Source organism: Aedes albopictus, chromosome 3 (assembly GCF_035046485.1).
Source record: "Aedes albopictus strain Foshan chromosome 3, AalbF5, whole genome shotgun sequence".
Lineage (NCBI taxonomy): Eukaryota > Metazoa > Arthropoda > Insecta > Diptera > Culicidae > Aedes > Aedes albopictus.
In genome coordinates this window covers 194,722,363-194,741,542 of record NC_085138.1, presented here as the reverse complement: position 1 = coordinate 194,741,542, position 19,180 = coordinate 194,722,363, and the positions used below count along the sequence as shown (strand labels likewise).

The 19,180-nt window shown below is 37.5% G+C and overlaps 1 long non-coding RNA gene and 1 pseudogene across 1 annotated transcript in view; both read right to left on the bottom strand.

Annotated features, from left to right (window-relative positions):
- Positions 1–19,180, bottom strand: part of LOC134284105 (uncharacterized) — a 259,257-nt gene that overhangs the window by 174,309 nt on the left and 65,768 nt on the right. The gene's annotated exons all lie outside the window — the stretch shown is intronic.
- Positions 10,309–17,810, bottom strand: LOC134284315 (uncharacterized; annotated as a pseudogene).

The window sequence follows — 19,180 nt, the reverse complement described above, 5'->3', positions numbered from 1 at the left end:
CATTGTTCACTCGTAAACTGTTGATGAGTTGGTCGGCTGGTACTGGCTAAACTGGTAATTTCTCCATATAATGTATTAAATTCTTTCCATAAGAGGCTACTTTTGCGAGTTGGAGTTGAAATGTTATTTAGTTTGTTGCGGACGAACCACTAACTCCATAGCAGACCCGTGAATCCATCTTTCTATCTATATTAGCCTGGTACACGGTTTATATGGGAAAATACAAAAAATGGAAAAACTCTAACTCCTGTATACTTTCTGAGTTCCTATTTGGTCCCATATCAACTGTGCAAAATTTCAGATCGATCGGGAAAACTATATTTTAGCGCCCGCCATTCTTAGTTTTTCATACGAATTACTATGGGGAAATTTTACATCTGCAAAGAAAAATCGCTAGGAGTCACCCCAAGATCCTAAAAAATAAGTCGATGAATGATTTCTGTAGAAAACTTCACGAGGAACCAGACCTCCGAAGACCGCAAACCGATGCGACGTTCGTGGAAAAAGTTATTAAGCCTCACCCGATTGATAAAATGACGAGATTTTATTATTTATTGTTATTCCTTACATGTTAAACAGCATTGGCATACCTTTCGGTTTTCAGTTAATAACTTTTTTCACATACCTTAGATCGCTTTGCGGTCTTTGAACGGTTGGTTCCTCGTAAAATTTCCAACAGAATTCATTCATCGATTTATTTTTAGGGGTTAATGGGCAACCCGTGGTGATTTTTCTTTGAAAAAGTGATTTTCCCCATAGTAAATCGTATGAAAACTTAAAATGGCTGGCGCTAAAATATAGTTTCTCCGATCGAGCTGAAATTTTGCACAGTTGATATGGGACCAAAAAGGAACTCAAAAAGTGTACAGGAGTAAAATGTCTTTCGGTGTCCCACTCTAATCTATATCCTTTAGGGAGCTATTATACATATCTATCGGGGTGATGACCCATTCGGGGAAATGGCTTTTGGAATAATGTCCTATTCGAGGTTATGATGGCATTCGGGGTAAGGGGGTAGAGTTTCTTTAACAGACATAGTATCACTGTGTTGTTTGGTGGCCAAACTATTACCTATCCTTCGGAGAATTTCCCTTCTTCTCTTTAAAGGCTGTTCTTTCGAGTTGCACTGCTGCATATTTTGTAGGCGTTCGAACTACTAACTGCACAACAAACATTGTTGCTGTACAATAGAAGAATAAGTCAATCATAAGCTTAATTTTTGTAATTTTGATTGAATAAGCTGTTATTCAGCTACCATTATTGTTAGTTGGGATGCATATAAGTTTTGTCCTTGTTTCGATTATATGATGTTCTTTTAAATTACACTCTTACATGATTGAGTGATGGATTCCAAGTCTACATCTAAGATTTTTTCCTTCTTCTAATAATGGGATGTTCTGTTTTTTGAACAATCTGCAAACTTTTCTGTCAAATATTATTTTCTAATGATATTTTGATTTTCCGAGGGCTGTTTCTAATCGTTTCGAACTTATGACACCTTGGCCTACAAACAGAGATTTCCCCTTCTTTAAATCATAAACTGTTCTTTGCTTATCAAAAGAACAGCATATGAATCAGAGAAGGGTTAATATCTAGAGTGAACGCTAACAGCGTTAACATAACAAATGTAAGCTGCAGTTATGAGTTTTATTCAAGCATATGCCCTGTGAATTCCTATCGCGGATCATTTCAGGGAAAATTTGATAAAATGGGTTCTTGAGGAATATCAAAATGCTTTCCTGATCCACAATACAAAATAATACATGCACTTTTTAAATAGAACAAAATAAGTAATTTTTATTCACAAAATCATAATTTGTGCATAGTAATAAACTATTCGGGTAAATGTCGCATTCGGGTAAATGTCGCATTCGGGTAAGTGTTGCATTCGGGTAAATGTCGCGTTCGGGTAAATGTCGCATTCGGGTATTTGGCATTCGGGTATATGTTACATTCGGGTAAATGGTTTTCGGGTAAATGTCTTTCGGGTAAATGGTTTTCGGGTAAATGTTATAGAATCGTTCCGGAACGTTACCCAAGGAAGGGACCAGATATGAAAATGCATCAAACCTATGCATGCGACACATCAAACCACGGCATTTTCAATAACCTGATCAGCGGTAAGCAGAAAAATAGTCTAAGCCCATATCTGAACCGGTAGTGTTCGGAACCGGTTCTGGGCGTCCCGCTGGAAGTGGTCAAATATAAAATTGAACCAAACCCATGCATGCGACACATCAAACCACGGCATTTTCGATGACCTGATGGACAATGAGCGGGAAAACCATCTCAGACCATATCTGAACCGGTAGTGTTCCGAAATCGGTTCTAGTCGTCCCGCTGGAAGTGGCCAAATATACAATTGAACCAAACCCATGCATGCGACACATCAAACCACGGCATTTTCGATAACCTGATGAGCGGTAAGCAGGAAAATAGTCTCAGATCATATCTGAACCGGTAGTGTTCCGAAACCGGTTCTAGACGTCCCGCTGGAAGTGGTCAAATATACAATTGAACCAAACCCATGCATGCGGCACATCAAACCACGGAATTTGCGATGATCTGATGGATTATGAGCAGGAAAATCATCTCAGACAATATCTGAACCAGTAATGTTTCGGAACCGGTTCCGGGGTTCCCGCCGAAGTGCAGGGTGTCTACTCAATTATGAAAATGAAATTCCCTGATATTTCCAGGATTTTTCCAGGTTTTTGAAAATAATTCCAGGTTTAACAAATCGACTAAACTAAACATGTTTTCAGATTTCTAGAAATTCGTGGAAACGCAACTTTCAGAATATTTTAATTCTTTTCTCCACAACAAATTTGAACGATTACATTACTTCAAAACATCGTTTTACCAAAAGTATACGAACACACATTGTTACAGATGGGCTACATTCAAAATTAATAGAAAAAAAAAGTAATTCAATAGTTTTGGTTGCCAATAGTTTCACTCTCTAAACAAGTAATTGACAATCATGTTCCAAAACTATTGCATTATGTCCATCGAATATAGTTTCTCTCGAGTTCGTCAAAATATGTGGAGCTCAGAAGCAACTATGGGAAAGAGAGAGTTGAACATTCTTTCAAACATTTTTAAGAATCATTTATGAGTTGTTCTAAAAACGTTTCAGAAATGGTTAGAAAAATATTTAAAAATTCTTCCAGCAGTCATCTAGTTAACATTAACAATAGTAATAGTTAACAATTAACATCGAACCCGCCAGAAGTTTCAATTGTTCAATAATATTCTGCAGGAGTTTCAGGAACTACGCTCAAAATGTATCTTTAAGTTCCTTCAGGTATTTTCCAACAGCTGCAGGCGATTGCGAATTTGTTAGGCAAACCTCAATAAAATCTGCAAGACAGTTAGCTCATTCACATGGAAATAAAGAAAAATAGCTCAATCAACTTAAGTCACTAAGCCAATATTTAACGCTGCAATAGATTGAAAGATTTGAGAATTCAAAATTCTAACAATAAAAGCATGTCGACTCAGTTTTCCGAAATAGGTAAAACATAAAATAGGAGAGTGCTGTGAAAAAAGTACTGATAAATAATATTTAACGTGCGGGTAGTTAATAGCGGCGCAGCCGAAATTTTTATTCGCTTTGAGGCATTTCTAACTGAAAATTTGTATTAAAATGATAAACACAAAAAATCCCTGATGATCAACAGAATTCCCTGAGAATTCCAGGATTTTTCCAGGTCGAGTAAAATTCCCTGATAATTCCAGGTTTTCCAGGTTTTTCCAGGTAGTAGACACCCTGAAGTGGTCAAATCTGAAAGAGAAACAAACCCGTACATGCGTAACATCAAATAGCGGCTTCTTAGATTACCTAGTAAACGCCCAGCAAGTGTTTCAGAATCAGTTTTGAGTGGCCGGAAGAGGCCAAATGTAAAATTAAACCAAATCCAGGCATGTGACACATTAAATCGTGGCTTTTGCGATAACCTGATGAACAGTTAGCTAGAAAAAGCCTTAGGTCACACTAAAGACAACTGGTAGTGTTCTGGAATTGGTTCCGAGAGTCCCGTCGAAATTGTCAAACCCTACATGTGATACCTTCAATTTGCAGCGTTTTGGTTAACCTATGAGCAGTTAACAAGACGATAATGTCAGACCATATCTGGTTCAGCTGGTAGTTACCCGGAATCAGATCTGGGTAGTAAAATGTAAAATTTAACCAAACCCATGGATGCTGTACATCAAATCACGACCAGTCTTGTAAACATTCAACACTTTTTACTACCTTCATTTCGTTGCCGCAGTCGGGTGTCAGCTTGCTTTGTTACATTCGTGCGCTACCGTTATCTCTTACCTACACACAACACGAGCAGTAGTACGAAGATCAATAAACATAAGAAAGAGTCAAATCAATGTCATCTGACACGATGACATGTGTCTAATTCTAGCATTACGCATAGATTTTCCGCCAATTCCGATTATGAATGTTAATATTAGTTTATTCTTGCATGTTGCATTGAATACGACACACAGATGGGCAACATAGCTCTTATTATGGAAGAAGACAGGAATAACAAAAGCCGAACCGTCTCCCGAAGACGCTATCGTGGTGAAGTGCATTCGTTTGACATTTTTGTTTCGAGCAGTAGTTTGATTGCTTGTGTTGTGAATGTCAGAGACAAAGGAGGCCGAATATCGCCAAAAAGGTTCAAATGACTGTGATCTCTAACAAGACTGATCACGACTTATTGACAACCTGTAGGAAAAATAGGGTCAAACCACATTAGATTCCCGGTAGTGTTGCGGGATCAGCTGTGGCTTCGAAAGTGATTAAAAGTAAAAGTGAATCAAACCCATACATGCGATATATCAAATCGCGGTGATTAGCTAAAGGTGAAGAATTAGCGATAAAATAATCTCAGACCATAATTGGGACAACCGGTAGTGTCATGGACAGGTGCATAAACCTAAATATCCCACACACTCCGATATTAAAATTTAATTCAAATGAAAAAAGTGCATTTCACCCCACACTCCCATTAGAACAACTGCCCAGGTGCTTGAATTTCAATTTACGCCAATATCAATGCCCATCGTAACTAACGCGCAAAATTTCGGCAGCTAGAAAAATAGCATCATACATTACTGACCTGGTTTTATGAATCATCGCTAATGTGACGACGAACGGATGGTCGGCCGGGGCAACGATCGCGTAGCGATACGTTGTTCATGATCGTACACGTTGGGTCCGGTTGGTATGGTACAGTTTTGATTACGCTTGGTTGGGTTGACGACGATAACGATGATGATGGTAATGATGATAATGACGAGTAGGATTGGTAGAGTACTAGGTTTTGGACTTTGAGTAGGTATTTACTTTTGGTAGGGTTTTGGATACGCCCAAGTTGGTTCGGGCATTGTTAGGAAGTATCGTGACTATTTCGGCAAAACGAGAGTGATGGTTGGAGTTTTAGACACGCCCAAGCTGGTTCGGGTATTGCTAGGAAATTTAGGCTATAAATACGGAGGCTTTGGCTTCAGTCGGGGTCAATTATTGAGGATCAGTTGTCGGGAGTTCGGTGACAACGTTAACGCAGGCAGCATATCGGATAAGTCTTGAGATCCCATGTGGGAAACCTCTAGATACTGTCCTAAGGCTGTAGGTAGAACTTAGTAGTCGGGTCAAGAAGAAGCTAGAAGTGTCTCTAGATTGTTAAACTTAGTAGTTCGGTGAAGAAATACAGAAAATGATATAAGAAAATAGTGATATAAGAAAAAGTGAATCGTTGTAATATAAGATAAGTAATGGTTTGTGATACTTCAATATAGTTTATTAAAAAGATGTCGTCGGACTGTAATGAAATGAAAGATATCACATTCCGTGTAGTGTTTAATGCAGCCCCTGGACGGTACAGGGCGCTTCACAGGGATTGGATCATTCATTTGCAAAGATTTACATTCACTTGATACTATCTCAGTTCAGAAGCATTCTATCAAAAAACTATGTATGGAGAATTGAACCTTGTAGTTTTATCTGAAAGTTCGCCGAATAACATTAGGGTCGCACACGCATACTTAATTCGTGAAGGAGCTGTGAAGGCAACTCTCCACGGCGTGAATGTAAATTACATTCACGCCGTGGAGAGTTGCGTTTGCTTCCTTCTGTTGGCTTTATTATTGACGCTACGCTAGTACAATGTTCTACAAAGTTGCAGGTAAAACAAAAATGAAAAAGTGCTTCATACATTAATTTTTGCTACGATGTTTCTGAAGCGAGTTATTTGCAAGTGAATGTAAATGATTGCAAATGAACGATCCCATCCTTGGTCATGGAATCAGATCCGGATATCGCACCGGAAATTACCAAATATAAATATGAACCAAACCCATACATACGACACACCAGATCGCAGATTTTTTAATAATCTAAAATAGCCTTAGATCACATTAGAGACTAGCTGTTGTGTAGCAGAACCAACGTTCATGTGAAAAATTAATTCGTGGCTTTGTTTAATGGCCTGATAAACGTTAGGTATGAACAACAGTGACGAATAGGTCCAAGTTCTCATATATGAAAGAGAACAAAATACATATAGACAAAACTAAAGCGATCTCATCAAATCGTACCATTCCAGATTCCTAAGGTGTAAACTTATAGCAGGATGGGTCAACGTTGAATGGAAAAATAAGAATTTGATCGCGTCAACAGAAGATGGCGGCTGTTTTAAGGAATTTTGAGCTCTAAAATTATGTAAAATAAATTCTTGCATTATGGGCATATTTTGTATGGAAAGATGACCATAATTCAAAATTTGTAATCAGAAAACCCAAGCTGTGCGTTGTTTCACAAGGTCTGCAATATGACTATAGTTTGAATGGGGAAGAATGCCGGTCTTCGTCCAAAACCAGAAAATCATAAATGACATGTCAAAATTCAATATGGCGACTATTTTATGTAATTTTAGGTGCAGAGTCCAAAAATGAATACCAGAACATCCAAGATGGTGTCTCAATGTTCAAGATGGCGGTTAGTTTAGCTGGGGTAGATATCCGGAGTCATAAAATGATGACCGGAAAATCTAAAATGACGTTTCAAAATTTTGCGGCTTAATGACACTTGTTTGGTTTGAATTTTGGATCGTTGTCTTATATTTTCTGAATATTGGATGTTATGCTAATATAAAATGTATCCATATTGAGTAGATTTAGCAAGCAGTTTTCATTTTGTTTTTATGTCAATGTCATCAACATGTCGCTTGAGTTTTGTTGAAAGGAGAAAGGCACCACCACCGCTAGGTGGATTAATTAGGGTTTTTGTATTCAGCAATAACGTGATGCTGGCTGTGATGGCTAACCGCGCGAGTTACGAAAGATTAATAAGACAAAGAAAAGGTAGTATTGATTGATGCATAAATTGAATATTTTTATTGTTTTACCAAGCAGTGTACTTATTTTCATATAGATTTCTGAGTCCTTCCGATTTGTAATTGATGATAATTGAACTCTAAATTTTCTACAATTTGGGACCATTTGAGCTGGAGGATCTATTTTGGGCACTTGCTGCTATAACTCAGTCAACTTTGAACCGATTTACTTATTTTTTGGGACACGATAAGATACGTACAGTATCTATCCAGGTTCAAAAATTCAAGTCAATTGTTTTGAAATTGACTGAGTTATAGCAGCGAATGCCCAAAATAGGTCCTCCTGCCCAAATGGTCCCAGACCCTTAGTTTACACTGTGGAAAAAAACGATACTCAGCCATCCAAAGGGGTGAGGATTTGTAGCATACGCTTATTTAGTAATATCCTTATTTCAGTGCAATATTAAATAACAGCTCAACTTACATGCTACATACATTGCCAGGTAGATGAACATGTTAAAAGAGAAGAACAACGATTGTAGGGTTCAGCTTCTGTCGTTCCTCCTAGGAGTACTTCCAACCATTCATGTTAACATTTTCCAGGAACAAATAGCGGAAAGCAAGAACGATAAAAATTCGCCTGTTCCGTCCTTTTCACATATTGGTCTAGAACTATTCATTCATATCAACAATTGTGAAAAATTCGCTTCTCTTTGTACATTCGACCAATTGTTTTTCTTGACAAATGATGCCTCATTTTGTCGAATAGCTTGCTATTTAATCAACTCATCATTTTCATTAAAGATCCCTTGTTACCCTGCCGAATCAATGCGACGCCTATACACTTTAAAACGCTTCAATGGTTTCCCGAATCCTTGCAAAATGCACGATTGATTCGGTTCCATTTAAAGGATCATTTGCTTCCAACGTGGCTTTAATTATAGCCTCTTTCGATCCAAAAACACGACTTCGGACAAGAAGTAAATTATTCTGCAACTTTCCCGAAGAGGATACGTGACGTGCCTGGCAATGTCTCTTTCTGCTTGGCTCAGGATTCCATCTTCATCAGCTCAACCCTAATTCATCACTTCGCCATGGCAACACGTATACCCAGTACCTTACCTACCCGGGTTGCGGAGACCGCACTACCTACCGAACGGCACTGGCGATGCGGAACTTCCCAGGTTGAGAGCGCTCGGTGCTTTGCGGAGAACATGAACACAATCTATCGCTTGGCAGTTGCAGTGGTTACAGGAAGAAGTATGGTTTCCAACAATGTGGTGACTGGTGGGTACTTGCAGCAGGAGGGAAAAATATAGAAGGTTGCCAATGACGCCACTAACATTGGCAACGAAAGTGTACCTCCCTACTAGGTACAGTGACGAGAGAAACGATTTGGTAGCTTGCAAGTGCACACGCCAAGGCGGGTGAAAATAGCTCATGGGCAGGGTTGAAGGGGTACTATTTTCGGAAATCCAGATGAATGGAAAGTTAGCTTTTGTATTCTGCTGGTAATTATATTGCCGTTTTATATGGTTTCTAGCTCAAAGCATACATACCAGTGTTACAATAGAACTGAATCCACCCTTAAAAAATGTCATAGAGTTCACACGATTGTTTTGTAAAGACATTACGTAGATTAAAACTACACAAATAACAGCCCATCTGAGAAGCGTTTTCATTAAAATCAAATTTGAATGTAACTTATTTAGCAATAAATACAAATCGTTGAAATTTTAATCGTTTGCCAACCCCTTCAAACAATCTACTCTTGAACTTCAATTCGCTCTTTGATCTAAATTTTGCTTTGAATCTCTTAGTGAAACGTGTTTTTACAAATTGTGATCAATTCTGTTACTTGGGTCATAAAATTCCACAAACTGATAAACGCCTAAAGGTATGTACTGCCCATGTAGCTTGTTGATGTTTAAACTGTTGTTAGAACTTTGTAAAAATTGTAATTAATAAATTCCCGTATACAAATCAATACGGTATGCTTCACATTAATTCATTTATTTAGTTCAGCATCAAATTCATGGTAACACTAAATCAACAATTTGCAGCTATAATACTCGATTTGCAGTTGCAACTCCCCCACGTCGATCACGCCCAACGCTCGCCAGGTCACGCTCCACCTGGTCCGCCCATCGTGTTCTCTGCGCTTCACGCCTTCTTGTACCAACCGTACAAGCTAACCGGATGGTTAGCAAACACCAACTTTGCAGGGTTGTTGTCCGGCATTCTTACAACATGCCTTGCCCACCGTATCCGTCCAGCTTTAGCCTCTTTCGGGATGTTGGGTTCACCGTAGAGTGCAGCGAGCTCGAGGTTCATCCTTCGCCGCCACACGCCGTTCTCCTGCACGCCGCTGAAGATCGTCCCTTGCTAAGAACGTCGCTCGAAAACTCCGAGTACTTGTAGGTCTTCCTCGCCGTTGGCAGAAAGAATACTTGCCGACATTGAACAAGACACCGAAGTGGATTGTGGATGAACGGCAAGTATCAGTTGGAGATTTAGTGTTCGTGGCAGACTTCGAGAGACGCAGCTCATGGGAACGAGGCTTGGCGTAGACAGTGTTCCGAGGAAATGATGGCAGAATTCGATCCGTAGCGGTGCAGACAAGCAAGGGCGAGAAGATAAGACCGGTTGCAAGAAATAAGTACCATCAGAAGTAAACTCGTCCTGTCCCTAATGGAAAAAGCCACTGGGTTTACGAGTTAGGGGATGTTGACTTCGGAAATCACAGGTCACGAAAGGGTCACATCAGAGAACATAACCAGTAGGCAAGATAGTGAATGCACTCTATTGTTTTTGTAGCAACATAAGTAGCATCTACAAAGATGCCGTGCACTGTGTGACGGAGAAGAAATACCGTGAATTGATCACTTTTCGTAGCTTTTTACGGTTTTTTTTAAATACTAAACGATATAGTTAAATTCAATGCTTTAAATCAAGTACGACCATGGTTTTCACCAGTCAACGGGGGTAAAAATTCTACTGCAAATCATTTAATTACAAAAAATATGATTTGAAATAATAAATCAAAGATTCTAATTTCGGTGTGAAATTGATCAGTCAGTTTGTTTTTATAAGTGCTGAAAATATTTTTTCCTCCTAAATTGACCACCCCGGAATGCGAAAAGCTATGTAAAATTTTTACAAGTTACCTAAATTTTTAATTAATTAAGTTTGAAACTTAATAAATCTTAAGAAAACGCCTGAAAGTATGCAATTTCCATACTAAATATGTTATAACTTCCGGAAAAGTACAATTTTATGCACAAATTTCAATATTTATAGAACTTTTGATGATGAAATCGGGTTTAGTGAATACTTGGCAGCTAGAAACATTCATTCGAATATTCATAATATGTGCGATACAGCTACGGTAACAAAAGTTTGATAGTGTCTTTGAAGTTCGCCTGACAGGCAATGTCGGAAAATATTGCATTTTATACCGAAATTTGTGACTAATTGGCTGTAAAACATGTAAACTCATCATTCAATAACTCTTGAGCCAGATGAGGAACATTTTTTTATAAATTGTTTCAAGTTTAAATCGTTATTTTTAACAAATAAAAATGGGCTTCTCGTCGATCAATTTCACCCCACTGATCAACTTCACCCAAAATCACGGTAGTTGTTTTTGTTGGCTACTGCTGCCTATCGTATGCTTTGTTTGATGCTTGATGAAAGTCTTTTTTGTAATTGTGTATAAAACCTGGAGGTAGATATTTGTAAGCGTTATTTTTGAAGGGAAAACTAGATTGCAAGTTGTCTGTTGATATTATTTGTGCCGTTATTTAATGAAAACATAATTTCAGTTGTGTTTTTCTTTATCCACGAAGATACTCGGAATCGTTTTTAAATTCGCATCCGAAGGAGTGCGAACAAACAGTTTGGTTTCGCTCAACTTCCTTCAAATTGTTCGCCGTCGAAACAGCTTGCGAGAATTGAGCTTTATTCGGTTTTATCAACAGTATGTTGGTCAAAGTGTCCTCAGCTAGTTGGGTACGAAGATTGCTTAACACAAGTCTATCAATGCCCTTTCCATCGAAATCTGATTGCAAGGTGTCGATAAAGCAACTATGGCCATCACTTACAACTCTGGGTGGGTTGTTTTTCTACGCAACCAATGAACCCACACGCCACACCCACCGCCGTGACTCCAAATTAAGTGATTGGAACTACTGCAGGAATTTTGTGTCGCTAGGTTCGTCATCCGTGTTAACGGAACCACCAAACATCTCTGTTAGGTATTCATCAGAATCGTCGTTATTTTCGGATCCCGTGGATAATTCGTTTCCAATGTTGGAACCTGAAGATGGCGTGTGTAGTTGACGAATTTGCTGCCATATTTCATTAATGTACCTCTAAGAGTGGAACAAAAAGAGCACAAAAACCTCACTGATTGCCATCAGCCAGAATATGTAGAAGTCGAGCAACGATACATGTTCAGCTTACATTTTCTTTGTACAGATGTACAGGGGCTTGAATGCTTCGTAATAGTTGTCGATAAAAATCCAGTGTTCAATCAGATCTGTAAGTATTTAAAGACTCATTAAGATGAATTTAAGCTTAATTTATGATAGTTTGTAGTATAGACCATATCATGAAAAACATATAAATTGTGATGCTCTTCTTTGAGTCAGTCAGTGTCGATAAGATACACATTTTTTTTCCTTTCTTCGGCACAGCCTTTGTCTCTGGATCAAAACTGAACCTGGTCTCATTACCATTGGAAATATTAACGTGATAGTGAGCACCTTGCTCAGCACTGAAATAATGCAGCTTAATTATCATCATTTTACCGTATTCTTTCCAAAGATTCTTCCATAGATGACTTCAATGGATGAACCCCAAAACTACTACTGGGATTCTCCCGGGTATTTCTGCTGGTTTCCATCCATCCTTTTGTGATTTCTCCAGGAATTACTCCAAAGATTCCTCCAGAGATTTTTTCCAAGCATGCCTTACAGAATTTCTCGTAGAATTTCTCTGGGTATTATTATTCCTCAAATAATGCCTCATGAGATTCATTCAGAGATTTTTGACAAGCTTACTCCAGGAGTTTCTGTGGTGATTTCTGCATAAACTCCTACTGGGATATCTACAGCATTTACTATCACGATTACTCCAAGAAGTCCTCTATAAATCCCTGCTGGGATTCCTTCTAGAATTCTTCCAGAAATTCCTCATGTGATTTTTTCAGAAATTCTTCCAGAAATTCGTCTAAGAATTTCTCTAGAGATTTTTGCAAATATTCCTTCAGGAATTCCTCTGTAGATTTCAACAGGGATTTTTCTAGAAATTTATCTAGAGTTTCGTCCAGAGATTCCTCCAGGGATTGCTCCGAGCATTTTACCAGGAATTTCTTCAAGAACTTCTCCTTATAGTCCTCCAAAAATTCCGGGATTCCTCCGGATATTCCTGCTGGGATTGCTCCAGGAATTTCTGTGTGGATTTTCCTTCTGGGATTTCGCCAGAAATTCCTCTTCAAAAACTTCTGCTATAATTCCTTCTTCTTTGACTTTTTCGATTTTTTTCCAGGAGTTTCTGCAGAGGTTTTATCTAGGGATTCCTCAAAAAATATTCTTTTGGGATTCATCTAGTAATATCTGCTGAGATTCCTAAAGCAATTTCTGCTCCTGAAATTCCTTCAAGGATTTTTTTGGAAAGTTCACTATTTACACATATTTAGCGTTACCACAATAGTTTTGTTAATACAATGACGATTTGTTTAGATTTATTATTATTTTAGTTCTAGTGGATTTTCAAATGATGTTTTGGTGTAGTGTGAAGTGAAGTTTATAAAAAAATATCTTTCATATATGCTTTGAATAACTGTGAATAACTGTCAAGTTAGTGTACTGGAAGAATTTTTGATGGTATGCTATGAGATAATTTTCTAGTAATTTCCCAACAAATATCAAAATAGATTCTCACAGACGTCTTTTTTATTTTAAATAACTTTAAAACTTGTCCAGGGTATAGATTTAAAATATATTGGAAGAACTCCTAAAGCAATTTCTAGATAGACATACCAAAAAATAAGGGTAAATCTCAAGTTTCTCAAACGATGCCATTGATTGTACTCCAAGAAATTGCTAAGAAATGTCATTGAGAATTAAACGATCTTCACTAAAGCTAATTATTTAAAGCTGGTTCAGAAATGATGTCAGAAGTTTTATTTTAATTGCCTGCTAGAAGAATTTGTTTTATCTCTCAATTTCAAAATGTTTTGTACTATTGGTTAATCAGAAAATTTATCATTTTTTTTTATTTATCATTTTTGAATGCTATGCCTTCTGCCAAGATGCTTTGAATACAGGTGTTCTACTGAACTTTAATTGAATACTTTTTTGCGGAATGAGTAATATCAGAATTAAATTGAGCATTCTGTAAAAAAATAGCGCCCGACATTGCATCCAGAATTTTTTGAATTGACCCAAAATATTCACCAGAACATCATAAATTGCTACAGCAATAATTGAAAATGTCAGGACTGCCTCCATGGCAAGAGTCTTCTTTAAGAGTTGAAATTTTCTTTGTTATTTAGGATGTATTCTTAAAATTCCAACAAATGTTGTTCGAAAGCTAAGCAAAGAATTCTACGAGAAATATTCCAAAACAATTCTCTATAACTTCTACAAGGGTCTCATTCAATATTTTGTCAAAAATAAACTACCAAACTCTTTAAAAGGAGGCGTAGCTTGGCGTAGTTCACTTGTTGAATGATAAAGCAAAACAATTTCCGAAGGAATCCTTCTAGGTATTTTCGGAGGAATCTCTCGAGGAATTCATGGAGGAATGCTCCTGTAGCATTTTTGGGAGAGTATCTAGATCATTGCCAGAAGATATTTCTAAGGAGTCTCTAGAAGAATTCATGTAGGGATACCTGAGAAATTCCCTTAACAATCCCTGGAGGCATATCAGGAGAATTCCAAAATGAATTTCTGGAAGAGATCCATAACAAATTTTAAGAGGAATCCCTAGAGAAAACCTCTGGAGAAATTCCTTGAAGAAATCACAGGAAGTGTTATAGCAGGATTTGTTAAGGAGGAATTTATGGCGGAATTCTAGAAGAAAAGGCCCAGCAGGAACACCTGGAGGAATCCCAGGCATGCTTGAAGGAAAACAAGGGAAAACCTGGATAATTTTTTTTGAAGAATGCTTGGAGCAATCCATGGAGAAATCTTTTGACGAAGCTCTAGATACATTTCTAGAGGAATCCCTGTTGAAACCTCTAAACGAATCTCTGAAGGATTACCTGCATGAATCTCTGGAGCAATCCTTCGATGAGTTCCTGGAAGAAATCCTGAAGGAGTCACAGGAGGAAATTCTGGAGGAATTCTAAAAGGGATTCCAACAGGAGTTATAACAACAGTAGGTAATAAGAAACGTTGATATTTTTACAGAAATTTCTGGCGAAAATTGGCAAGGTCTTTTAATCTTAAGGTTGTTGGATCTGATTTCAAAGAACTTTCTTTGGCTCCAAAATTTAGTATTTTATTATTAAGATATTTTAACATTGTTAATTATCAGGGTGAAATATCGGTCTGTGAATCGGTAGGCACGTCGAAAATCGGTAGGACTACCGAGAAATCGGTAGGTCGGGTCACCCTGTGTCAAAGTGACCTGAGAATTGACACATCTTGCAATGAAGAATAGAATAGTACCGTTGTTGTATACCAACAAGTTCAAGCTTCTGGATATGACTCATATGGTTCATTTGTTATCTTTTCGCTGCTTATGTTTTACGGCCTGAAACCAGAGCACTAACCTAGAGAACCAAACCTAGGGTAAATTGCAAATTGTTGTACGGCTAAAAACTCGTCATTTATTGCACACCTCATAATAAAAGCATGGAGTGTGCAACATTTGAAGATTTTATCATTACAATTTATCTACTCATCACATTTCTGTTGGTGATCATCTCTACATCTTCTGGATAGTTAAACGCAACGGTCGCTGACATCTTGTTCCGCAAAGCAGCACACAAGTTCAACCCTGCAGATTGCATCAAACCGAACGCCACCAGGAATAAGAATTTTCATCCTTTTTCCTGTACTTCCTTAGGGTGAAAATATCACGTTCGGGGCTATTGATGCATTCTTTGAGTGAGACACAGTTTTTTTTCCCCGATGTGCTTTTTCTTGTTATTAGACAAGCTATTGTCAGTTCACAAATTTTTGTTCCTTTCGTTTTCCACTTGTGGGCACCCCTACCACTCGGTTGACGAAAGATTTTTGCGGATAGCAAATGAATGGCACAATCCATGGCGCGTGGCGAATGAAATTCTTGCAACGAGATTGTGTGTATAAAGCCGCTTTCAGTGGACAATTGAGACGAAACAGGGGGAGTATTGTCAGGTTTTTGAATTTTGTGTAGTAGAGCGAGTTAAGATGCTAAAATAAAAGTTCCTCAATAACTCAACCCTATAGGGTAGATTAGTAAGCAATGCTATGTTACAGAAAAAAAAACTAGATTGAGTTTTAATAAGGGTGAAAGTAACATGATCGATTTTTCTTCTTCGACTCTCTCCTCTTTGAAATTGAAATTACAAGATGCAGGTTCGTTTGTACTTAGACGCAAGATAACATCAAGCAAAGATTAGCATTCTGTGACTAAAAAGTGTAACGATCGTGTTACGCCATTTTTCAAACACAAACTATAAATGTGCAATGGCGATTTCAACTGGGATACTGATCAACTTTTTCAAGTTTGGCTTCCTCTTTCAAGACAAGTATCGTTTACTACTCCGTCGTTTCGATCGTTTTGTTGTGGTATTTTCAACAATACATACAATGCCACAACAAAATGACCGGAACGTCGGAATAGTATAAAATACTTGACCTAATGACTAAGAAAGCCAAGCCCAAAGAAATCTATACATATGCTATTTCTTCAAATATATTACATAGCTTTCAAATTTTCAGGACCTCCTCTCTTGCTGTTCCGCTTTTATTTCGATAAGGGAGGTGACGACAGACTGGCGATAGCGGGTGCCAAGTATTAGAAACGATGACCTAGAATTTGTCTAATTTCTTAGATGGGCTCTCATATTTTCATGAAATCTCATAGCTATTGTTTTGTTTACATACATATTTTTTTAGCTTCAAGATCTACGAAAGTTGCACACCAAAAGCTGATATTATTTTAATTCAAACTGTTACCCATCAATATCAGAAGGCCGGCTCCAGAGGCACGTTATCCTCCATTTGGGACATTTGTGCCATCAATAACGGTACCGTATAACGGGGTATCATTGATCAGCGGGGTAACATTGATCGGCTTGACCGATCTCATGAAATGTTCAAACAAGCATTTTACATTAAATCTGTTTCTGCTATCGAATGGTATATCGTAATCTGCTATTATTTAGCTATTAAATGACATGTAATTCTTGAAAATTGAATTTCATGAACTTTGAAATAAATCGATTTTCAATAGCTGTGTTTCGTAGCGCAATGAGATGCATTGTCAAACATCCATGCATGGCATGAATACTAGATACAATATGAGATTCGAAATCACTGTATTATTTCAATATGATATCCTAGAGTTGGATTTAATGAACGAAACTTTTATGAAAATGCTCTTTTTCAATAAAATATACGATTTATTGAAAGTAGGCTATCAATTTCTTAAGTCATTGCCTACCTTTAGGCGTTATTCGCGGTTTGAAGGATTTTAATCCTAAAATAACTCAAAAAGTACATAACTTATAACAATTTGGACAACATATTCGAAATCAGCGACCCCGAATTCAGTAAGTAAGGGTATTTTCAACACAAACGAACATTGTTAACTTAGGTGATCAATGTTACCCCAAATCAACAATATAAAAAATTAGATTAAAAAGCCTATTTAAACATGTTTAAAAGTTTTACAATACTTTTTCGAGTAGCTTAACACATAATCAGAGAGTCAGTACTTATTTTAAACATATAAAACATGTAACATTCACTTTAATAAGAGAATTGTTCAAGAAAGATCGAAATTTCTGATCAATGTTACCCCGGATTACGGTACCTACGCAAAAGCAACTTATCTATTGCCGTATTTATCTATTGTTGCAAAGTTTCGTGTCAATCAAAACAGTACTATCAAAGCCCTCCCATCAAAAGTTGCTAAAGCACCGGCTGAGCTGATAGGCTGCTCGGCTCGCTCATTCCAACGGTTCTGTAGTGAAATTTGTTTCGAGTCTTGCCTGTCGCCGTAAAACCACCTCTCAACGGTATCGGTTGCAATGTAGCTCTGTGACTTTTGGCATTGTTTCAAACTTGGTACAATTTTCCACTTGGTGGTATATAATGAATGCCAACTTTTCCGTGAGCAAACTAAACGTATGAAAACTAACATTATTTGAATTAGTTTGAAATCCATGTACTTCAGTGTGGAAAGTTTGATCTTTTGATTATTACTCACTTTCACCTGGTTAGTGCTACCAGATGGCTTTTTTAACGACATGGTGCTAGTTTCGATGGTAAGATAAACATTGCCATAAAGTATTTTCTTTTGCGCTTAGCTTTGTAACAATCCTATCCGTTCTATGTTATCATTATAATCTTTACTATCGAGATTTTCAGCCAGGACCATCCGTTCTCTAAAAGCAATTGACAAAGTCGATGCGTTGCGATAAGGGGGGTAAATGCAACATATTCAATCGACCACAGATATTTCAAGTGTTCTTCAAATGCAGATAAATTACCTTGGATTAAAAATGTACTTTTCGTCCTATCAGTAGAATCAAATCTAGAAAAGTGTTGAAGATTCATTACAAATTAAGCCCTTAACGTTAATAAACAACATAGACTTAAATTTGATCATTGAGACCCTCTTCTTTTCCTCGAATAAATTATAAATAAAAAAACGTTAAAAAAAAAGCTCGCCTGATATACATAAACCAACGTGGTGCTGGTAGCGGTGTCCTATTTCTGGATGATTAGGGATTTTTACTTACTCAAGCATTATTTTGCACTGATTTTTTTTTTAATGTCTACAAAATATTCATAAGAAATTATAGTTGAGCTCTTTTGGAAATTACGAACTCTATTGAGGACTAACCTAGAATTTCTTGGTTCCTGTATGAGTTCTTTTTAAATTATCTTTCAATACTATTCACTGGAGGAATTCCTCCAGAAATTCTTGGAATAATAAAAAAAAAAAAATATCGGTAATTCTTGAGAAATTTTTGGGTACTCCCTGAAAAGATGATTGAAGGATTTCTGAAATTTCCGAAGAAGTTCCTGAATGAATTTTTGAGGAGAACATGATAGAAATTTCTGAAGAAATCCCGGAGCAATCCCTGGAAGATTTCTTAAATAAATCGCTGAAGAAACACCTGAATGAATCCCTGGAGCAATTCTTACAGGAATGCCTGGAGGAAGCCCTGTAGAATCCCTGGAGGAATTCCCGGCGGGACCTCAGGAAGAATTTCTTGGAGTCTTCCTGGAGGAATTCCTACCTGTATAAATTATGGGAGAAATACCTAGAGAAATATCTGAAGAGATCTCGTGAGGAAATCTTAGAAGAAATCTTTGAATAATTTAGAGGATTCCTTGGAGTAAATTCTGGAGAAATTTCTGGAGGAAATCTGGGAGGAAACCGTAGATATACATTTCAGAAGAAATATCTTCTAGAATTTCTAGAAGAAACCTTAGAAACATTTCAGAAGGAATCCTGGAGGAATGCCTGGAGAAACTTCTGAATAAATTCCTGGCGTATTTAATTCCTAGAAGAATTCTTGGATGAGACCCAACAGGAATTCCTGCAGAAATCTCTTGAGAAATTTTGGGAGAAAAATCCCATCAGAAATTCCAAGAGGATTTCCTGGAAGA